General features: G+C 37.9%; 1 protein-coding gene across 3 annotated transcripts in view; it reads left to right on the forward strand.

Moving 5' to 3' along the window:
* The first annotated feature begins 12,110 nt into the window (after window positions 1–12,110).
* The window catches only part of LOC127444421 (catenin alpha-2-like), a 786,240-nt gene continuing 775,375 nt past the window's right edge, over window positions 12,111–22,975 (forward strand). For 2 of the 3 annotated variants that reach the window (XM_051703784.1, XM_051703786.1), the window contains exon 1: window positions 12,111–12,368. The gene's annotated coding sequence lies outside the window, so the exon portion shown is untranslated. Of the gene's footprint in view, window positions 12,369–17,920; window positions 18,004–22,975 lie in introns of those variants that run through there. The other variant, XM_051703785.1, reaches the window with a different exon arrangement.

Below are 22,975 nucleotides of genomic sequence, written 5' to 3' on the forward strand. Positions count from 1 at the left end.
CCAATACTTTGAATCAGAATTAATTATGCTAATGTATGATGTAATGTCTGTAATGTCTTAAACTTGAAAATCCAACACTCCTTGAAGCATAATAAACGATTTGATAAAATAAATCTTAATTTCTATACTATTATTTCAAATGTCACAACTTAGTCCTGCTGTCCATATTGTTGGGCCTCATGTATTCAGATAGAAGACAAAGGCAGGCCTAACACAAGTCGTAAAACCTAACTCAGCCCCCACACATTCCATATCATAAATCTTACTGATAAAAATCGCGCCAAAATCAAATAAAGGGAGTCCAAAACAGACGACAAATCCATGAAGCCTTGCTCACTAAAGGATCGAACTCTCAACTAGTATTGGATGAGGCACACAACAGAACGTCCCTCAAACATGACATCATCAGGAGTTGAAATACCTCTGAAATGTTTCGTGAGTGACGTGAGTGACTCTTTGCTGCTCTCAGGTGCAACCTCGTGGCACAAGGAAGTAATGTCCGACTTGAAACTGTAGCCATACAATCTCCATCTCGCTGGACGAGTTGAGATTACTCTGTGTTCATCAGAACACTCTAACGGATCCGAAGGAGACCGCGGAGCAATTCGCATCTTCATCCGTTTGCCTACAGAAGTGAAGAGATTAAAGATTTCTCTTCCATCTTCAATCAAGTCAACATTTCTGAGTTCTCCGCCAGCCCGCCGACAATCAACAGCCGTACCGCCCGCTGACAGAGCGAGGAAACGGCCTCCCGTCATCACCCGAGCCTCAAAGAACTGGGTCAGAGTTAAAGGACGGAGGAAAACACATTCTTCCTGTGTCCTCATGCGACTCAAGTAAGAGGTTTACGTCTGGGCAGAGATAGAATATTATAGTGTGTTATTCTTGTGTTTCAAGGTTTTTTTTTGCATGTACAGTTTACGGACCGCCATGTCTGCTCATTATTAATACTCAGGGTATTAATTATCACGAATTTGTTTTGCTGTATTGTGGTCCAACCAAATTGGATTGTTTTTTTGTTTTGATTTTTTTTGGGGGGGGGGGGATTTTTCCCCTTTTTCTCCCAATTTGGAATGCCCAATTCCCAATGCGCTCTAAGTCCTCGTGGACGCATAGTGATTTGCCTCAGTCCGGGTGGCGGAGGACGAATCCCAGTTGCCTCCGCGTCTGAGACAGTCAACCCACGCATCTTATCACGTGGCTTGTTGAGCGCATTGCCACGGAGACATAGCGCGTGTGGAGGCTTCACGCCATCCACCGCGGCAACCACGCTCAATTCACCATGCACCCCGCCGAGAACAAGCCACATTATAGCGACCACGAGGAGGTTACCCCATGTGACTCTACCCTCCCTAGCGACCGGGCCAATTTGGTTGCTTAGGAGACCTGGCTGGAGTCACTCAGCACGCCCTGGGATTCGAACTAGCGAACTCCAGGGGTGGTAGCCAGCGTATTTTACCACTGAGCTACCCAGGCCCCCCAAATTGGATTGTTGTGCAATTTCGCCATCGCGGGTGTGACAGCAACTGAGTTCATCCATTAAAGAGTCAAATAATGCGGGACTTTTACGAGCCGTCCACCGCGTCTCTGAGTGATGAACACAGCTGCTATCTCTCCCACTATCGCGAATTATCGGCTTTAGGGCTGTCACTTAATCATCTCTCTCTCTCTCTCTCTCTCTCTCTCTCTCTCTCTCTCTCTCTCTCTTACTAACCACACACCCACCCACACACACACACACACACACACACACACACACACACACACACATTATGTGTTATAGGATTATTTTATTTCCGTATCTAATCATATCACTGTTTAGTTTGTAGTTGTAAGTCGGAAGTTTATTGACTGCATTGTATTAATTATTAATTGATATTACTGCATAAATAAACTTTGTTTATATTACAAAGAGAATTGTTTTGATTTGTTTTGCATACTCCTGTGTCATGCTGACAGGATGTCACTGCTCGGATTCAAACCTTCATTCATTGTTTTTTCCGGAAAATCGATATTCTTCGGATGTCGATTTTCCTAGGAAAACAATCTAATATTGAGACTGTTTTACTATTTGGTTATTAGTCCCTAATTCCAGGGTGGTGCCCCGTGAATGTTAATCCTTATTAATATTCTATTGATTTTTGATAATTGATAATTATCTTTGATGATTGAATTTGAATGATCAATAAGCTAGTTTTAATTTTAATTAATGTTTCATCGATGTTAACAATTAACGATTAACTTTGATAACTGTTGATTTAAAGGATTTAAAGAAAAAGCTAAAATTGATTCTCATCAATGTTCTATTGATTTTGATAATTAATAACTATCTTTGATAATTATTAATTATTGCTAATAACCAAACTTGCTCCTAAACGTAGCACACTACATTTACTGGAGCCCCATATGAGGTTTTAATGAGTTAGATTCAATTGATTAATGTAAATATTAATTAATAACTACAGAAATAATTATTAATTATTTCTGATAGTAACACTGATCTAAACAACCAGTAAAGCCCTACAATACATTGCCATCAAGTTTAAGGAAAACTATGGGATAATATCAGGTTTAAATGGGGCCTAAATATAACTATAAAGACAAGTCTTTGCCTTCAATGAACTCAGTTATTTATCTGGAGTAGCTATGAAGGTGAAGTGGCTGCTAACGGCATGAAAGGTAAGGTCATTAGCACTTTGATGAGCACACTATGAACTTGAGAACTCTACTCATGGATGTGAAAAGTAATGAAAAGGGAATGCTGATAATGATGAATGACTCTGTGGTGATGTGGACTCTAATGAGTATGAAAGTCACAGTTAGAGAGCACTTGGGTTTTGCTGATAAATGTAGGAGTATCAGGTTTGAATGAAGTGTAACAACTGGTCTGTAGTGGTACGTGCCCCTGTCAATGGGCATGAAAGCCAGTAATACTGATTACTAATTACATGCACACTATGTCAAAATCTATAACAGGCATTCACCTACATGCTGCTATGGGTTGCTATGAGGTTATCTTCATTGTAACTTATGTGCCATTATCATGCAGTAAACACAGCATTTTTAAATCTGCTGTATTTCAGTGGTCTTTAAACTTTAACCTTCAGCTCAAAGATCCCTTAGTCGATAGATTAGAACAAAATTAGTGCAGACCTAGAATGATCTCACTGCAAAAGGAAGTCAAAAGTTCTGCTGCTGAAATCGGTCTGTGCCAACACACTCTCACGGAGAAATCATACAGATTCCTACGAGTTGGCTATATTGTGTGAAATCATTAATTTTGCAAAATCATAAAAAGTAATACAAAACATGCTCTTTATGCTTCCAGTCATCCTTACAGACTCTGCTGTATGGTTATGTTTAGAGATGGGGTTTGGGTTAGGGCATACAATTCATAAAACGCTGATCGTTTAATTTTGCATTACACATTACAAAATCGTACAACTTCTCATGAGATCAGGTTGGTCAATCGAAATTCAAACCTCTGTCCCCAGTGGCCGAAGCTCTAAGTGTTGTAAAACAAATGGGCTCTTGTGAGCTTCAGCTTCTGGATGAAATATCCACAGATTGGATCCAAAAGCGAGTTGTACAGTGAGTTGTTTTTAGTTGTAAATGTAATCTTGGAGGGAAAATGCAACCTTTGAATCGTGCTCATCATTGATTAGGTGAAAACGATTACTTTGTGGTTTCCAAAGGACCTAAACCCGTGTTGGGCTGCTTGCCCAACATACTATAAGTAGAGCCAAAAGAAAATGTTAACACATTTGAATTTATTCTAAAATGTCTATTGGAAGATGGCACTTGTCAATAACTATGCAGAATTGGTTCAGCGTCAGGGTACCATAACATTAAGTAGCAACATGTCGAGTTTCTATGTGATCGTGTTGGTAGACCACCTACTATAGGGGTCCTGTTGAAGACTCATGCTGTATGTAATTTTGCACCCCTAGTGGCACCTAACAGAACTGCAAACATATTGACTCTTTCCATACAGTTTTCCCAAACACTCCTTTTTTCCATTGTTTACCAAACAGGTAGTTTCACCCAAAACTCACATTTATTGGTTGAGCCAGCTTATTGCAATGCCACTCAAACTAATGGATCAATTTTGTTTTGATAGAGCTTAGAGCCACTGTGTTTACAGTTTTATTTTATTTATTTTTATTTTATTTTATTTTATTTATTTATTTATTTATTTATTTATTTATTTTTTTTTGAGAAATCAACCTATGAATGGCTTACTTAGAATTGTCTCTACACTTTGAACTAGAAAAGAAACATTTGAAATCTTTAAAAATCAGCTTTAAGAATAAGTCTAAGGTTGTTCTAGGATAGGATGTAGACTAGCAAAATATTACAGTATTAGGAGTGCCATTCAAAGAAAGATTAAGCCATATCTAAGAATCTCAAAATAGACTATATAAAATTTTGAAGGCTTTTAACTTTGATACATTTTAGAAGATGGCTCATAACAGATGTCTGCTAATGTTTTAGGTAACATCAGGAATCTGTTGTGTTATGTTCATTAATTTTGTTAAGCTGAGTGCCAGGTGATTAAGCTGACTGAAATGTTCTTAATGTTTCATATGGGAACCATAATGATAAACTTGATTGGCCCTTACATCGGTCAAGTCTAGGGCAGAAAGTCTGCCGCCCCATGCCAATTCCTCATTCAGTGGAGTTACATCATACTGTCTGCTTTCCTCCAAACATTGTTCAGTCTGCCATCATTCTTTTCTTTGATTTCATACAGTACAGTCATGTGAAATACTCAAAGGGATTTCTCACAGCAGGCAGGTGAAGGCTAATCTCCAGCATCTTCTCAGCATTCAAACCCAATAACAGTTTTTCTCTCTTTCTATTCACAGGTGTGTGCTGTGACAGTCTCTTAACTACCCATTGCGAGGGGAGGAAATTGCAGTTCTCACACCCAGTGTTGCATCACTACTACATCTGTCCTACCAGTCTTGTGCTTTCTGCAAAATCAAATTAAACTCTGCTAATTCATCTGTGCTCTTATGGAGTGTACTAAACCAGACTAAAGCTAATAGGTGATAACTCAACCTCACGTATTGGCAAAACACCAGTCTCAACAGTACTTCAGATCTCCTTATAATTCTGTATGTTTATTACCTTTGTTTTAAACCAATTTTCCCCGGTCTAACTCTGCGCTATTTGAAAACATATAGCCAATAAAGACCCAGTGGAAGGCTAGTCATTAGAGCATGATGTAAGACTCCATCCTGATAAGATCAGCATTTTGGGTGTCCAAATGGGCCACATGGTGGCTTTAAACTTGTGTACTCAACAGATGGGGCAGCAGGGCTTTGGGACCTCCAGTGCATGGTCATGTTTGCATATATTCCCTGTATTACAGAAAACTAGTGGCTTATACAATGTGTTAGTAGCTCATGTTACCTTATTAGAACTATGCATTATTGTCAGCTTTAAAGAAATGCATGTTAAATGCAATAAATGGATGTGCATATTGACCGGAAAGTTCAAAGCAATTTCATACTTGTTATTGCAAATGAAAATATCAAACTAAATTATCTGAAATTATATATAATTATCCTTATATCATGGGTGAGTTATAAGCAAATGTACATACAAAACAAACAAATACAATCAGGTTTGGCTTGGATAATTTCCCTCTCAATAGCTGATTTGTTCCAGATGAACAGAGTGAAAAGCAGCAGATGGTCTAAGTGGGGTTGGATAGAACTAAGTCTCTCTGTCTAACAGCCATAATCCCCACCCAAAAAGCCCAGGAAGGCAAAAGGTAATGGTGAAAGAGCTTTAAAATCTTTATAACCATTACCATTAAACCACCTTAATTTACCTCAAATTTTAGCTCAAACTCAAGTTTAATCCTGTTTCCCAAGCAAAGCACAATATCAGCATTTTGTAATTGCCTGCTTGTAATTGCCTGTTAACTTTTCTTTAAATTCAGCAGGCATACTGTGCTCAATACGAAGCCTCTGTTGTGTGAGCATATGTCCGTGAACAGTCTAAAATATGACACATTGAAGGAGTGGAATTGGATCAACATCTGAAGGGCATGAGAAAAGGAGTTATCAAGGCATGTAGGATAAATAAGGCCACATCCACACTAATTTGTTTTTGTTTGAAAACTCGACAGACTGTTTCCTAAAGGCATTGTTTCTCACAGTATGTGGCTGTGGAGAGTGTTTTCGAAAGTCTCCATTTTCGTAGGAGAAAAACGCTGTTCCAGTACATTACTGTACATTAATTCCAACAAAAATAATACTTGAAAGTGACTGTGTGAAAAGACAGCCCGCGATATTCATTTAAGCATCTCTTTCTGTGTTCCACAGAAGAAAGAAAGTCATACAGTTTTGGAACGACACCAGGGTGAGTAAATTATGAAAATTTTCATTTTTGGGTTAACTTTTCCTTTAATGGATTATGTCTGAAAATGCCCTTGAATTGTTTGAGAATCAAAAATGTTAAGCAGTGTTTAAATGTAATTGGGGCCTGAGTATCTCAGCGAGTATTGACGCTGACTACCACCCCTGGAGTCACGAGTTTGAATCCAGGGTGTGCAGAGTGACTCCAGCCAGGTCTCCTAAGCAACCAAATTGGCCCGGTTGCAATGGAGGGTAGAGTCACATGGGGTAACCTCCTCGTTGTCATGATTAGTGGTTCTCGCTCTCAGTGGGGCGCATGGTAAGTTGTGCATGGATCGCGGAGAATAGCATGAGCCTCCACATGCTGTGAGTCTCCACGGTGTCATGCACAGCGAGCCACGTGATAAGATGCACGGATTGATTGTCTCAGAAGTAGAGGCAACTGAGACTTGTCCTCCACAACCCAGATTGAGGTGAGTAACCACGCCACCATGAGGACCTACTGAGTAGTGGGAATTGGGCATTCTAAATTGGGAGAAAAGGGGGTAAAAAATTAATAAAAAATACCAATTAATTTTAGGTATTAAATGGATAGTTCAATTTAAATATTGATCTGTTTCTCACCCAAAGCGATTGCATCCCTTCAGAAGACCACTGCTGTCATATGGATTACTTTTAAACTGCCTTTATGTGATTTTTGAAGATTAAAAGATCTGGTAACCATTCACTTGCATTGCATGGACCTACAGAGCTAAAATATATTTTTTAACATCTTCGTTTGTGTTCTGCAGAAGAAAGAAATTCATACACATCTGGGATGGCATGAGGGTGAGTAAATGATGAGAATTTTCATTTTTGGGTGAACTATCCCTTTAATTAATTTTCAGATGTGGTGAAAGCATAATCCAAAGTTTTATAAGGTGCATAAATATTTTATGGCTTCTTTTAATCATGATTTGTGGAGTGGATTTTGCTACAGTTCCTGAATGTTCTGTATTTTCGAACAGAAGGAAGGTCATGTTCTTAGACTGGTACAGTACACCCGCTTGCTACAGCTTTATAAATATGTAAACCTTTCAAATACACATTCATTATGCATACAGCCAAACTCTGGTAGATGTTGTAGTGTGAGAATCAGCTGTATTCAGATCATTTAGTGGATTATATATATATATATATATATATATATATATATATATATATATATATATATATATATATATATATATATATGAGTAATGAAATACTTGTAACGGGAATACGTATTTAAAATACAAAATATAAGTAACTATATTCCACTACAGTTACACTTTAAATCATTGGTGTCTAGAATAAAGTTACATTCAAAAAATATTTTGATTACTGAAGAGATTACTTTGCATTTTATTGTCATTTGTTTCATTTAATATTTAGTTCTTTCAGATGGAAAACATTTATACATATAAATGATGCGATCCAAAGTGCATTTGAACAGCGGTGAAACACTTTCTTATGATGTGTTACATTCATAGGAGCAGACAGAGAGGTCTGAAGTAAGTTTGGAGCAGAAGAAATAGAAATTGTCAGTTTTGCGCTAAGCTATAATGCTATTTCTAGCCATTTTACATGCACGTTACCAGGCATGATCATATTTTTTTATCAAGAAAATTCACGTTGGATCATAATTTCTTTTTTCTAGTAAGACTTTTGATATTAGGGCAAAAATCGTATTCTTGATAATAATTTTTGTATTGTTTTCCCGTAAAAATATCTAAAAACCCTTAAAACAAGATCAGTTTGATTTATCTTGTTTTAGAAACAACACTGCATAAGATATTTATGTTTTTCAGAGAATGTTTTTTTAACGTGTCTTACTGTACTGGCAGAGTTTTTATAGTCAAAACAAGTGAAAAAAATCTACCAGTGTTGAAGAAGTAATCCAAAGTATTTAGAATACATTACTGACCTTGAGTAATCAATCGGAATACGTTACAAATTAAATTTTACAGCATGTATTCTGTAATCTGTAGTGGAATACATTTCAGAAGTAACCCTCTCAACCCTGTATATATATATATATATATATATATATATATATATACATGTATATACATATAGTTTTTTTTTCCTTACTGTCAAATGGAATCACATATAAAATGTATGGACTAATTGATATAAATAGATTGGGATGCTTATATTATTATCAACAAATTGTTTGTCAGGATTTGTGTACCACTATTGGGTGTCATTTTTATGAGTATCTGTCCCTGTGGTCCTGACAGCCTTGCGATATATAGCCTAACTGACAGCAGCGTGACACAGCATGGTAGATATAAGCAATGGAATAAACAATGGATGTCCACAACTCAGGGTTCACTTGGAAAGAGGGTGACCTGTTTTAAAACACTTTAAAGGAAAATTGAAAATTCTGTCATTATTTACTCAACCCATGTCATTTCAAATCAGTATGCTGTTGTCAATGGAACACAACAGTACAATTTTAAGAATCTTCACACAGTTCTTTTCCATTAAATGACACATTCATAGTGACCACGGCTGCTAGACTCCAAAAAAGACCAAAAAACACAATTAAAGCACCAGAAAAGTAGTGCATTATATTATATTAGTCCTCGGAAGCCATAAATAGCTCTGTGTGTAGAACAGACCAACATTTTGATTATTCAAAAACAATTACCCCTTTGCTGCAGCTCTAAAATCTCATTCTCTGTCCTGCATATTTGAACAGATGTGTTGGCGTAGGTTTGGTTTGAAAGTAGATTGGGACATATTACATGGAGGATAATATTCAAAAATTTGGTATTAAGAAAATGCAAGAACGTCAGCCTGGTAATATAGGAAAAATTACATTATTACCCCATATAAATAGCAAGTCACATTTCCCTTTCTCTTGCCCACAACATTAAATATATGCTGTTTTTTTTTTTTTTTTTTTTTTTTTTTTTGAAGAATAAACTGGTTCAGAACTGACCACTAGGGGCTACACGATATGCAGGAAAAATGCCATATGTTAAAAATGTGTTGGATTATATGTTGACGATATGTGATGTGAAAAACCTAAGATTAATGTGTCAAAATCAAATTAAATTGTTTTCTAGTAGATCTACATTTAGAAAACAATGATACCTAATAGGGATGTCCCTATATCGATACTGGTATTGAAATCGGGTCTGATACCACACTAATGTACTCGTACTCGTGCTCGTAAAAATGCTATGATACCATCTGTTGTACAAATGCCATTACGTAAACAATCAGCGCACAAATTCTAATCACGTTATGTCCTAGTGAGACTATTTAACCACAAAAGCTGCAATTTAATGAGATAAATATATAGTTTACTTTGCATGTGCAGCATGCTTCAAATGTGACCAGAGCACTAGTGAATGTGTGGAGATAGTGTTGTGCCGACGCCTGCTGCATGTACCTTTTAAAGCTCCACCTTGGCTCATACAGGGAAAACACTGTCGTGAGTATCGAGCGCTCTGTTTGTTGCAAATGACAGCGAACAGAGTGCAAATACTTTGTAGCGTGAGGTACATACAGAGTACATACTTATTTAATTAAATAAGTTAAATTATAATTTTAATAATCACTATGAGTCACCTAGCGCCCGGCTTTTTCAGACTACTGTCATCACACAGAAACACTTCAAAAGCTCAGTCAAAATAAAAGCTCTATTTAAATGAATAAAAGTATGACATAAATATAGAACTAATGTAAAGTTATGCAATATTCACTGTATTACTACTGCTACTACTACTACTACTAATAATAATAATAATAATAAATCAATGGTAATTGTATTATATTTAAGCAATATGTCACTTCTGTGATGCTCAGCATTTTATGACAAAATATAACTCCAGTGCTGTATTTTGTATTGTGCTGTGAGATTCTTAATTTGATAAAAAATAATACAACATTATGTTGAAAATTAATTGTTATATTTTAATTTGATTAAAGTTTTTATTAATTCATTTATTTAAACATTTTGAGGAGAAAAATGAAATAATCTGTAAAAAAAAAGTAGCGTACTCAGTATCGGCGAGAATCAGAAATAAAGTATCGGTACTCTTACTAAAAAAATAAAATAAAAAAAATACAAAAAAAAAAAAACAAAAAAAATGGTATCGGGACATCCCTAATATCTAAGGGACAAAAAGTGACATTCTGAAAATGTAGTATACAGCATTAAACAAATGGAAATTTAAACAAACAAGTTACTTGTGCAAATTGAAATCTCAAAATAGACAAATTATGGGGATAATTAACATTTTCCCCCTACTTTCTACTTTCCAGCTCCCCTCACTCCCACATATTTCACCCCCTTACTTAGCACAGTCATTCAAATTAAAAGGTGTCTTCCTTTAGAGGGCACTTACCAGCCGAAAAAATTAGTCTTGCATGCCGGCCGCATGCAAGACTCATGATATTTTTTTTTTTTTTTCTTAGACAGAAAACATTTGAACACGAAAAGTATGCTTGTTTAAATCTATTAATTTCAAGGACTGTACCTACAATTCAAATAGAAATCTGCCGGTGTAATCCCCAGGAAAATATTTTTAAAAATCGTTACGAAGTAATCAAAAATTACTGTGATTAGTGCATCTGCCTGAACAGCCCAGAGAAAAGTAACAGGAGCCACATGACAAAACCATTTCTGCACTTCTCTAGAAGAGGTGGGACAATAATTTAAACATGAATTATGATACTGAGGAACTTTAATAATCATTAAAATGAAAATAAAATCATAGTATTTATTATGGGGTAAAATTGCCCATATGTTGGTTGGGACATGTCCATACCATCCCTACTTAAATCTACGCCTACCGGTGTCACTTTCAGTTACAACACATGCAATAACCAATGTTTTTTTGGCGTCAATGTTGTCAAACTTGGCACAATGCATCAGCGCACAATTTTTGAATGTAAACAGAATTGTGAATGAGATTTCAGAGCTTCAGCAGAGGGGAAGATTATTAGCGAATAATGACTTGAATTTAGGTCTGTTCCTCACTCAAAGCTATCAAATAGAGAAAACTTGGACTGTATCACACAATATTTCGTGTTTTCAAGCATTTATGGAGCTTGACAGCTGTGGTCACTGTGAACATGAACAGTTGTTGCATGTAAATAAGCTGTCTAAAGATTCCTTTTTAGTTTTTCATTTTGTGTTCCATGGAATAAATAACAGCATATGGGCTTGGAACAGTAAAATGATGAGATTTTTGGGTGAACTATTTCTTTAACTCAAATTGTGTAACCAACTGTAAGCTATATAAAAACATGTGGACTTCTCAATGATCCAGTGCTTTAGTTTTAATTATGTATCATCATCAAAAAAAATTAAAAAATAAATAAATAAATTCAAGACTAGTGAATATAATTAGTTTTAAACGTGCTTTCCAGAAACACAGTTGCCAATTTCCCAGAGACAGAGAGACAGAGAGAGAGAGAGAGAGAGAGAGAGAGTGAGAGAGAGATTACGTAGCCTACACAAACACTCGCCAACTGCCTGTAAGCCTACATCACTGAGCACAAGCACCAGCTGAACCATCACCTTTTAACAAAGATGCGCAGCAGCATCTTCGCCCCGCCCACCCAGGCGATGCGCTCTTTCTCGCCGCTCTCACTACGCACGCGCATTAAAGATCCTCCGCGATATGACCGTTCGGTACCACACGGCTCACTATTTAGCAAGCGCTCGGAGGGTGCGCGCACACGCAGAAGCACCTGTCGTCTGTGAGGCTGGGGATTCGGTGGGAGGGGTCATTATTTGGCTGGGAGCGGCAGAGAGCCGAGCATTTCCTAGATACCCACAGCAACGCGTGGATTCATTCTGCTTCCATCACTTGATAGGCAAGCCGGCAGAATTTTTTCCCTTGCTTGTTTTAACTTACTTGCAAGGTTTGGAAAGCCGTCCATTTGGAAATAAACCGTACCATCGTTATTCCTCGGAAGTATTTTGTTCGTGCACCGGGGCTGTCAGCATTGAAGGTAAGATCTATGGAAGCCACTTGGCTTTGCTACAAACCTGTCAGAAAGGCGAGGCTTGTCCATCACAGCCTTGTTCCCCTATTTATCAAGACTGAAAATGGGAAAATCGTGCCAGATTTAAGATATTTCGGTAAATCCTTTGAAGCAGCTGTGTAACACATCTCTAGCTGTACAAATACGCTACCGTTATTCCAGCACTGGGGTGATGGGATAGCCAGTGCCTTACATATGCAGCCTGCTAGCATACTGGCTAACCATCCCGTATTACGTTAATCAACGGCTTAATAATATCAAAATCTTATCAGCCCGATATTCGGCGTTATTTCTCATATGTTCGATATAATTTTTACTTATAGTAATCATTGGTTCTTCTAACTGCGGTGTGTAGACACACTCCCTCCTCATTGTCAGAGCGCCTCCCGTCTTTAATCTCATGTCCCGTTATTCTTTGTCTGCAGTTACTATTGTGCTAGATTTGACATTAAACATCAGGTTTAAGACCCTTGCACGATCCGAAAGTTTATGAGACGGAAATAGACAGTTTTGAAATAGGATACAACTTTGGGCTTGATGACATTCGGATATTTTGCCGGTTCGTGGTGGTGAATATGTACAGTCAAATACACTTTCAGTATGAGCTTGCTGTAAGAAAACATTAAGACATGGTGTTTTAGTCACACATTTCGTTTTAGTGACGAATGGTAACACACAGTATTGCCCAGTGCATGGCTAAAACATACGGTTAATGTAAATCAGTGTACAATGAAATGCTACTATAAATAGGACGTATTTGCAGCTATAGTTGTGTGTTTATTTATTTATGATAATCATCCAAGTTCCTGGAACTCGTATTCTTAGGTTTTCTAAATCAGAGCAGTCTTACCAGCTTTAAATGAACGTGTCTTATTGTGTGTTGCATAATGCAAAACTTTAATAGGGCTGTCATGCGTTAATTTATGCTAATGCCCGTTTGTGAGGGTACTTAAGAGAGTTAAATTCCCCTCAGTCAAACTTTAACAACAAAGCAACAGTTAAAGCGCCGAGTGTCCCTCAAATTGAACAGCGCGCGACTCTCGCGTGAACCGCTACTAGCGAGGCGACGCGGCAAGAACGCTCCCTCGTGTACTGTCGCGTCGCGATCGATTGCGGTTTAGATAGCTTCGCTAATCATAATGTTAAAACGGTCTAGATTTGACGTGTCGTTCGCTTGAAGTTTAGATGTCAGTTTATACAGTTGTAACAAGACCTCTGAGTGGAATCCAGATGGGTGTGAAAGGGCGACAGCAGAGGCTGCATTTAGAAGTCAAGCATTTGATTGACAGGGAGGCGTGCAGCACTGCTTCCACAATTTTCTCAGCACTGTGATTTGTAGGTTACTTTATACCAACTGTAATCAAAGAGTGGTTGCAATGGACCATGTGCTTTCTGTTTTGATGTTATATGACACTGGTATTTTAAATCTGTAGTGTAATGTAGTATTAGTAATATATTTCCTAAAGTCCTTTAGAAGCTATTTCAAGCATTCAGAAAAATAAAAATAAATAAATACTTTTAATTCTAACTGCTGTTAATATACAGTATGTAGCCTACAAATGGACAGAAATAATGCCGTTTGTGGTGAGTGTTTAGGGAGAGCAGATTAGCCCTATGTCAGCTCATTGGGAGGCCCAGTGCAACCAGCAGTAGCTGCGTAATCACAGTGTGTCTGGTCGCTATGGTGTCTACAGACTGAGGTGAAGGGCTGTGTTTGCTAAGACAAACAAGCAGTAATAAAGCACCCAGCGAGCCAGCACACAGCTAGACAACGAAACTTTCATATGTGTGTTCACTGCACTGAATAGGAGAAAAAAAAAAAAAAAACTGTTTTTGTGCTGTAAATCTATTGATTTTATGTGCACAAACATCCTTACAGAGCTATTCTCTCTCTCTCTCTCTCTCTCTCTCTCTCTCTCTCTCTCTCTCTCTCTATATATATATATATATTTATATATATACTGTATATACACTCACCGTGCACTTTATTATCAACAACTGCACACCTACTTATTCATGAGATTATCTAATCAGCCAATAGTGTGGCAGCAGTGCAAGGCATAACATCATGCAGATACAGGCCAGGTGCTTCAGTTTATGTTCACATTAACCATCAGAATGGGGGGAAAATGTGATCTCAACCACGATTTTGACCTAGGCATGATTGCTGGTTCCAGATGGGCTGGTTTGAATATTTCTGTAACTGCTGATCTGCTGAATGCACAACAGTCTCTAGAGTTTACTCAGAATGGTGCCAAAAAAAAATAAAAAATAATAATAATAAAATAAAATAACATCCAGTGAGAGGCAGTTCTGCGGACGGAAACACCTTGTTGATGAGAGAGGTCAACAGAGAATGGCCAGACTGGTTCGAACTGACAGAAAGACTATGGTAACTCAGATAACAGTTCCGTACAATTGTAGTGAGCAGAATAGCATCTCAGAATGCACAACATGTTGAACCTTGAGGCGCATGGGCTACAACTTCGGGTATAGTGTTTGTATACACTAATCAGCCACAACATTAAAACCACCTGCCTAATATTGTGTAGGTCCCCCTCGTGCCGCCAAAACAGCGCCAACCCGCATCTCAGAATAGCATTCTGGGATGATATTCTTCTCACCACAATTGTACAGAGTGATTATCTGAGTTACTGTAGACTTTGTCAGTTCGAACCAGTCTGGCCATTCTCTGTTGTCCTCTCTCATCAACAAGTCATTCCGTCCACAGAACTGCTGCTCACTGGATGTGTTTTGTTTTTTGGCACCATTCGGAGTAAATTCTAGAGACTGTTGTGTGTGAAAATCCCAGGAGATCAGCAGTTACAGAAATACTCAAACCAGCCCATCTGGCACCAACAATCATGCCACGCTCCAGATCACTGAGATCACATTTTTCCCCATTCTGATGGTTGATGTGAACATTAACTAAGCTCCTGACCCATATCTGCCTGATTTTATGCACTGCACTGCTGCCACATGATTGGCTGATTAGATAATCGCATGGATGGTTGTTGGTGCCAGACGGGCTGGTTTGAGTATTTCTGTAACTGCTGATCTTCTGGGATTTTCACACACAACAGTCTCTAGAATTTACTCCAAATGGTTTAAAAAAAAAAAAAAATCCAGCAAGTGGCTGTTCTGTGGATGGAAATGCCTTGTTGATGAGAGAGATCAAGAGAGAATGGCCAGACTTGTTCGAATGACAAAGTCTACGGTAACTCAGATAACTTCTCTGTTCAATTGTGGTGGGAAGAATATAATCTCAGAATGCTATTCTGAGATGTGGGTTGGCGCTGTTTTGGCAGCACGAGGGGGACCTACACAATATTAGGCAGGTGGTTTTAATGTTTTGGCTGACCGGTGTATATAACCAAGTGGCATTTATTTTAAAGATAGTACAAGCACAAGCAAAACATAAAAAAAGAGGTTTGTTAGGATAAAAAAAAAAATAGACATACTGTGCAAAATTAGTCTAATACAAAAGTATTTGGGCACTTTGTGGTTGGCAATATTTAATATGTAAGTTAAAGTGATGAACTACATTCATGGTTATTCTGCTAGCACCAGTAACTTAGAGGTCATGACATGCCTTTTTTATTTATTTTTTATTATTTCAATATGTTCCTTGAGGTTCATTTATTATATAAGTAAAGTTTTTTTTTGCACAAAAAAACAGTCATATGTATGTAAAACATTATAATTTTAGAACCTCACTCTGCCTCTCAGTCAGAAACGCTCGGTTTTGGTGCTGCTTCTCCTTTAAGACTTGACAGTAAACACCCACTCTTTTGATTGGCTTTCTGCTCTTGACTGACCTGCTCTCTTCTTGCCATCTCACTGATCACCACTCCTGGCAGGGTTACGGAAGTGATAAGGTAAAGTAGGCATTGATGTGTTGTTGTGAGGTCATATGCAAATGTCTACCACAGTGTGACATCTCAATGTGGAGGAAGTAGAGAACGAGTCATTTTGGCAGATTGGTTACAAAAACTGCTCTTTTTGCAGTGAGGAGTCAGTTTTGAGTTCAGAAACTCACAGTATGTTTTTATAGTGCAATGACCTCTTATATGTCAGAAGAAAATTTGATTCCTCATGTCTTGACCCCTTTAAGGGGAACTGACTCACATACTGTCCACTAATACATGTCCACTAAAATGCCATTTAGGACTAGTTTGTTAAGTCATTGCAAAAATGGCTAAGAAAATAATGTTAGTTCTGAGAAAAAGTCTAGCATCTTTTGTTTGCAAATGCCACTTGTTTTGATATTTTGATATGTAATGCAATATGTTTCATACTTTTTGAAGTGTGGCTTTGGTGTCCAAATAATTTTTGTAGCCACCATACATATTCTGCTCACACATGGAAACATACCACTTTTGCACAAAGCTGACATTTGTTTATTTTACCCTTCAGATTTGAATTGAAATAGCAAACATTTGTCTCCATTTTATCAGCAGCACTGGTTGCAGTTTCAAAATAATTAACAAAGTTAAATGCTTTCTTGTTCATGAATCTGCTCATAAATGTGCCCATAAAGTGACTCTCAGACAATAAGCTTCTGAAAAGGCGAAATTACCTTTGATAAATCTTTTACTGTCACAGCTCAAAATTACGAGGGCCTTTCTAATGAAGCAGAGAGAAAGACAAAAGGACAATTTAATCTGTATTAAGTAGCTATGTGAAGCTTAGACAGTATTTTTTTTTCTTGGTTTGTGGTGGTCAGAACTGCCCTTTGTAATAGCTTAGATCTAGTGCTGTTTTTATCCCCAGACCTTTTCTAAAAGAGCTTCTTAAAAAGTTGTATAAATAAAGAGATAGGCCTAGCTTTCATCGCTTGTCACTTTATCGTGTTGTGCCTGCTTATACGGTGTGATTTTGTTTGTGGTATTGTGGACGGAAATACAATCAGAAGAATGCCCAAACTTTATGGATTTATGCAGCGTTACCTCTGCGACAATGTCTGATGTTGAAAGATGGCAACATTTACGTCACTGCCTAGTGCATTGTCAGATGCCTTTAGAGATTCAGCAGTATATTTGCAGAGACATTGTTGGGGAGGATACAGACTGCTGACCATATACCGTATGCACGAATGGAAGAAATCAAAACACATATTATGGCGGCTGTAGTCCACCTTTATTGTTAGAGAAAATTGACTTTTGAAAGAAGCATTAACACATTCAATATGACAGCAATAGGAATACAAGTTCTGCCTTGTTTGTTATCTCTAGAATGTGCATGCACATAATCTAGACCAGCCTAAAAAATATAGTTTATTTGCGTGATTTCAGCTGAAGTAGCACGATTTATAATGTTGTTGTTGTCAGATTTCATTCTTGATTTGAAATTTGATAGTTTTGGAGATTTCTGTTTTTTCTTTTTTTTTTTTTTTACATTCAAGTGAATAGGAGCTGTACTTGCATGATTGGAAATAGCGTTAGCAATATGGCCACTGAGCAAATTGACTTAGCTTAAGGGACTTTGATCTATTTTTCATGTAGGTTCCTCATCAGTGGTTCCTTGTAGAAGTTGTCCTTTGCACTGATCTAGAACTGTTTCCCCTGAATTTATAAAAGAGCAAGCACTAAACTGATCTCAGGTGAGTACAGATCCTTTTCCAGAGCTATCAATGAGAAAGTTATTCTTCTACTCCCACACACACTCTACCAATCAGGCAGAAAAACTCTTCTGTTGATCTACACTTTCAAAAAAGCAATTTTGAGCATTGTCATCTAACAGTGCACATTTAGTCTGTTTCCTACCATTAGATATCAGTGTTCCTGGAGTAAAACATTTATCAATACCTATGTGCGATACTGTGAAAATATACAGTACATTCAGAAAGTATTCAGACCCCTTCATTTTATTTCACATTTTGTTATGTTGCAGCCTTATGCTAAAATGCTTTAAATTATTAGTTTTTTCACATCAATCTACACTCCATACCCCATAATGGCAAAGCAAAAACCAGATTTTTGATAACTTTGCAAATTCATTAAAAATAATTAAACTGAAATATCACATTGACATAAGTATTCAGACCCTTTGCTATGACATTTTAAATTTAGCTCAGGTGTATCCCATTTCTCTGGATCATCTTTTAGATGTTTCTGCACTTTGTCTGGAGTCCACCTGTGGCAAATTCAATTGATTGGACATGATTTGGAAAGGCACACACCTGTCTATATAAGGTCTCACAGCAGAAACTGCATATCATAGCAAAAACCAAGCCATGAGATCAAAGGAACTGCCTGCAAAGCTCAGAGACAGGATTGTGTTGAGGCACAGATCTGGGGAAGGCTGCAAAATTTGTTTGGCTGCATTGAAGGTTCCCAATAGCTCAGTGGCCTCCATAATTCTTAAATGGAAGAAGTTTGGAACAACGAGGACTCTACCTAGAGCTGGCCGTCTGGCCAAACTAAGCAATCAGGGGAGAAGGGCCTTGGTAAGAGAGTTGACCTAGAACCTGATGGTCACTCTGGTTGAGCTCCAGAGATCATGTGTGAAGATGGGAGGAACTTGCAGAAGGACAACCATCACTGCAACACTCCACAGATTTGGGCTTTTTGGCAGAGTGGCCAGACGGAAGCCTCTCCTCAGTGCAAGACACATTAAAATAAGCACCTAAAGGACTCCCAGACTGTGAGAAACAAGATTCTCTGGTCTGATGAAAATGAAGACTGTACTGTTTGGCCTCAATTCCAAGCGTCTTGTCGGGAGGAAACCAGGCACCGCTCGTTGTTCAGAAATTACACCTTTTGTTTTCAGCTCTGATTTGGTCAAAATATTCCAAAACATCTGTGATCCCGTCTGCATGAATGTAAGAGCTGCTTGAAACACATGAAGAATACACAAAGCAACCAAGGCTTTAGTGAATAACTAATGTTTACATTGTTGTCTGGTGGCGTGAATAAAGTCTGTGCTTCATGATTTTGGTGCGTTTATTGATTAACATTAGTATATACACATTAAATATATACTACTGTATATTCACATTATAGTGCTTTTTATTTATTACAATGTGTTACAATTATGACATACCTTTTATACAGTCACTGTATTATGAATTTAACATCATCGTCCAAAGTGAATTTCCAGTCTACTTGTATCCAAATCGATGATGTTATAATGTGTAAATAAATCAGCAAAGACCCACAAGTGTTTTATCCCAGCTCTCCCCTTGAACGCTGCTTGACTTTGGCGAAATGAAGCTGTCACTTAAAAAGAAAAAACTTTGAAAGAAAAATATTTTTTTTTGGCTGTGCTAATTAAACAGCAGTATCACCTTTTCATGATTTTTAAATAGAAACATAACAGTGCAGCACATTGAAGGACGTGGAATTTTAGTCACAAACATTGCTGCGCGGTCATACAGTGACATCACATGAAACAGGTCAATAGATGTTGCGGCTTTTTGCGATCAAATATATGCTATACACTGATCAGCCACAACATTAAAACCACCTGCCTAATATTGTGTAGGTCCCCCCTCGTGCCGCCAAAACAGTGCCAACCCACATCTCAGAATAGCATTCTGTAGAGCGGTTATCTGAGTTACCGTAGACTTTGTCAGTTCAAACCAGTCTGGCCATTCTCTGTTGACCTCTCTCATCAAAGCGTTTCCATCTGCAGAACTGCCCCTCACTGGATGCTTTTTGTTTTTGGCACCATTCTGAGTAAATTCTAGAGAGTGTTGTGTGTGAGATCAGCAGTTACAGAAATACTCAAACCAGCCCATCTGGCACCAACAACCATCCATGCGATTATCTAATCACCCTATCGTGTGGCAGCAGTACGATGCATAAAATCATGCAGATATGGGTCAGGAGCTTCAGTTAATGGTCACGTCAGCCATCAGAATGGGGAAAAAATATCTCAGTGATTTCGACCGTAGCATGATTGTTGGTGCCAACAATGAGTTTACTCAGCTATGAGTTTACTCAGAATGGTGCCAAAAACAAAAAAATATCCGGTGAGCGGCAGTTCTGCAGATGGAAGCACCTTGTTGATGAGAGAGCTCTCTTGTGAGTGTGCTTAGTGAGTGTATATTGGCTTTTTTGCCACTTGTATTCATAGTAGTGAGAGGACAGGAAAAGTTGTGGAGAAGAAGGGCTAATGGGATCGGGAAATAATGCAAGCCATACTTAATCTCTTGTTGCCCATATAGGTGCCACTGCACATGTTCTAACCAATTAGCCCAACCTGATCTCATAGAATCACGTTACTATACATACATTTTTGCTAAATTAATTTTACGTGGCTCAGTGTATGTATCACGACAGATTCCTTGTTAAATGAACAATTGCTAAAACAACAATTACTTTTTTAACTTCCACAAAAATCACAAGTAAAATGTCATAGTATCAGTTCAAAAAGACTTTTTTACAATCCTCACACCATGCTATCTTATGACATCTAAAAACCTTTACTATAGCACATGACTTGTAAGGCTATATACATTATTTTATATTCACAAGCTTGTTTAAGTGCAATCAAACTGCACGGTAGCTCAACTGATAGAGCGTTGCCGTTGCACTTGTGAAGCAGCTCTGGTTTTTCATGCATGGTAAAGTAGATGAGTTAAGATTTGATGGATATTTCTCATGAAAAAGATGCCACTTTTCTTTGGGTGTTCAGATCCCATGTCTTAGATTTAGGTTAGAGACATACTCTGTGCAAGTACGGAAATGGAGATACTGGAAGTGCACTGTTGTACATCCTTGAGGTTGAAGTGAGTCATATGTTGCTGTGAACATGTATTTGCCTTCATCCTGATTTCTTCTGTTTTTGTGTATATCTCATACTAAATTGTTTCAAAAATTCAAACAAAATCTAACATAAAACAAAGGCAATCGAAGTAAACACAAAATACAGTTTTTAAATGATAATGTTATTTTACTGAAGCAAAAAAGTTATCCAATACCAACTGGGCCTGTGTGAAAAGTTTTTAGTTACTAAATACTAAGAATTTAGTTACTAAATCCCCAAATCTATGAAACTGCATTCACAATGTTCAGCTGGACTAAACACACCCAGGCCTTATTACTGCCAGCGCTGTTCAATCAAATCGACACCTAAAAATAACTTTTTCAGCAGCATGAAGTTGGCTAAAAGTTCTCACCCAGTAGCACACTATGCCAAGGTCGAAAGAAATTCCAGAAATGAAGAGGAAAAAGGTGATTGAAACGCATTAGTCTGGGAAGGGTTACAAAGCTATTTGAAAGGCTCTGAGACTCCAAAGAACCACAGTGAGAGTCATTATCGCCAAATGGAGAAAACTTGGAACAGTAGTGAACCTTCCCAGAAGTGGCCGACTTTCCAAAATTCCTCCAAGAGCACAGTGACGACTCATCCAGAAAGTCACAAAAAAGCCAAGAACAACATCCAAGCAACTGCAGGCCTCTCTTGCATCAATAAAGTTGCTATTCATGACTCCACTATAAGAAAGTTACTGGGCAAAAATGGTATCCATGGAAGAGTGGCAAGGCGAAAACCACTGGTAACCCAGAATAACTTTAAGTCTTGTCTGAATTTTACAAAAACACACCTTGATGATCCTCAAACCTTTTGGGAGAATGTTCTGTGGACTGATGAGTCGAAAGTGGAACTGTTTTGAAGACACAAGTCCCATTACACCTTGCGTAAATCAAACACAGAATTCCACAAAAAGAACATCATACCTACGGTCAAGAATGGTGGTGATAGTGTGATGTGTGGGGATGCTTTGCTGCTTCAGGGCCAGGGTGACATGCAATAATTGAGGGAAACAGGAATTCTGCTCTCTACCAGAAAATCCTAAAGGAGAACATCCGGTCATCAGTCTGTGAATTGAAGCTCAAGAGCAACTGGATTATGCAGCAAGACAATGATCCAAAGCATAGGATCAAGTCCACCTCTGAATGGATCAAAAGAAGCAAAATTACAGTTTTGGAGTGGCCTAGTCAAAGTCCTGACTTGAACCCGATTGAGATGCTGTGGCAGGACCTTAAATGGGCAGTTCATGCTTAAAAATCATCCAATATGGCTGAACTAAAGCAGTTTTGTAAAGAAGAGTAGGACAAAATTCCACTACAGCATTGTGAAAGACTGATCTCCAGTTATTGGAAGCGTTTGGTTGCAGTTGTTGCTGATAAAGGTGGCACAACCAGCTATTAAGTTTAAGGGGCAGTTAGTTTTTCACATGGGTGATATAGGAGTTGGATAACTTTTTTGCTTTTTTACTTTTTTGGTTACTCAGGTTGCCTTTGTTTTATGTTATATCTGATTTGAAGATCTAAAACAATTTAGTATGAAAAATACAAATATAGAAGAAAGCAGGAAGGGGCAAATACCTTTTTACATCATTGTAGGTTAATTCCCTTGAAAAGAGTAAACACCATGGTGCTGTAATCCATAAAAGATTGTCCTGTTGTTGTCAGTTTGATTGGCCCTTTGTGTCCTTCTGAGAGCGTACTGTTGTTGAGGAAAGAATCTGAGGTGAACATACTGATGGTGGAGTTGCATTTAAGGGAAGCATCTACCTGGAAACACAGCACTCTGTTGCTTTCTTCCAGGTTCAGTACAAGTTAAGC

The sequence above is a fragment of the Myxocyprinus asiaticus genome, chromosome 7, assembly GCF_019703515.2.
Source record: "Myxocyprinus asiaticus isolate MX2 ecotype Aquarium Trade chromosome 7, UBuf_Myxa_2, whole genome shotgun sequence".
Taxonomy (NCBI): Eukaryota; Metazoa; Chordata; class Actinopteri; order Cypriniformes; family Catostomidae; genus Myxocyprinus; species Myxocyprinus asiaticus.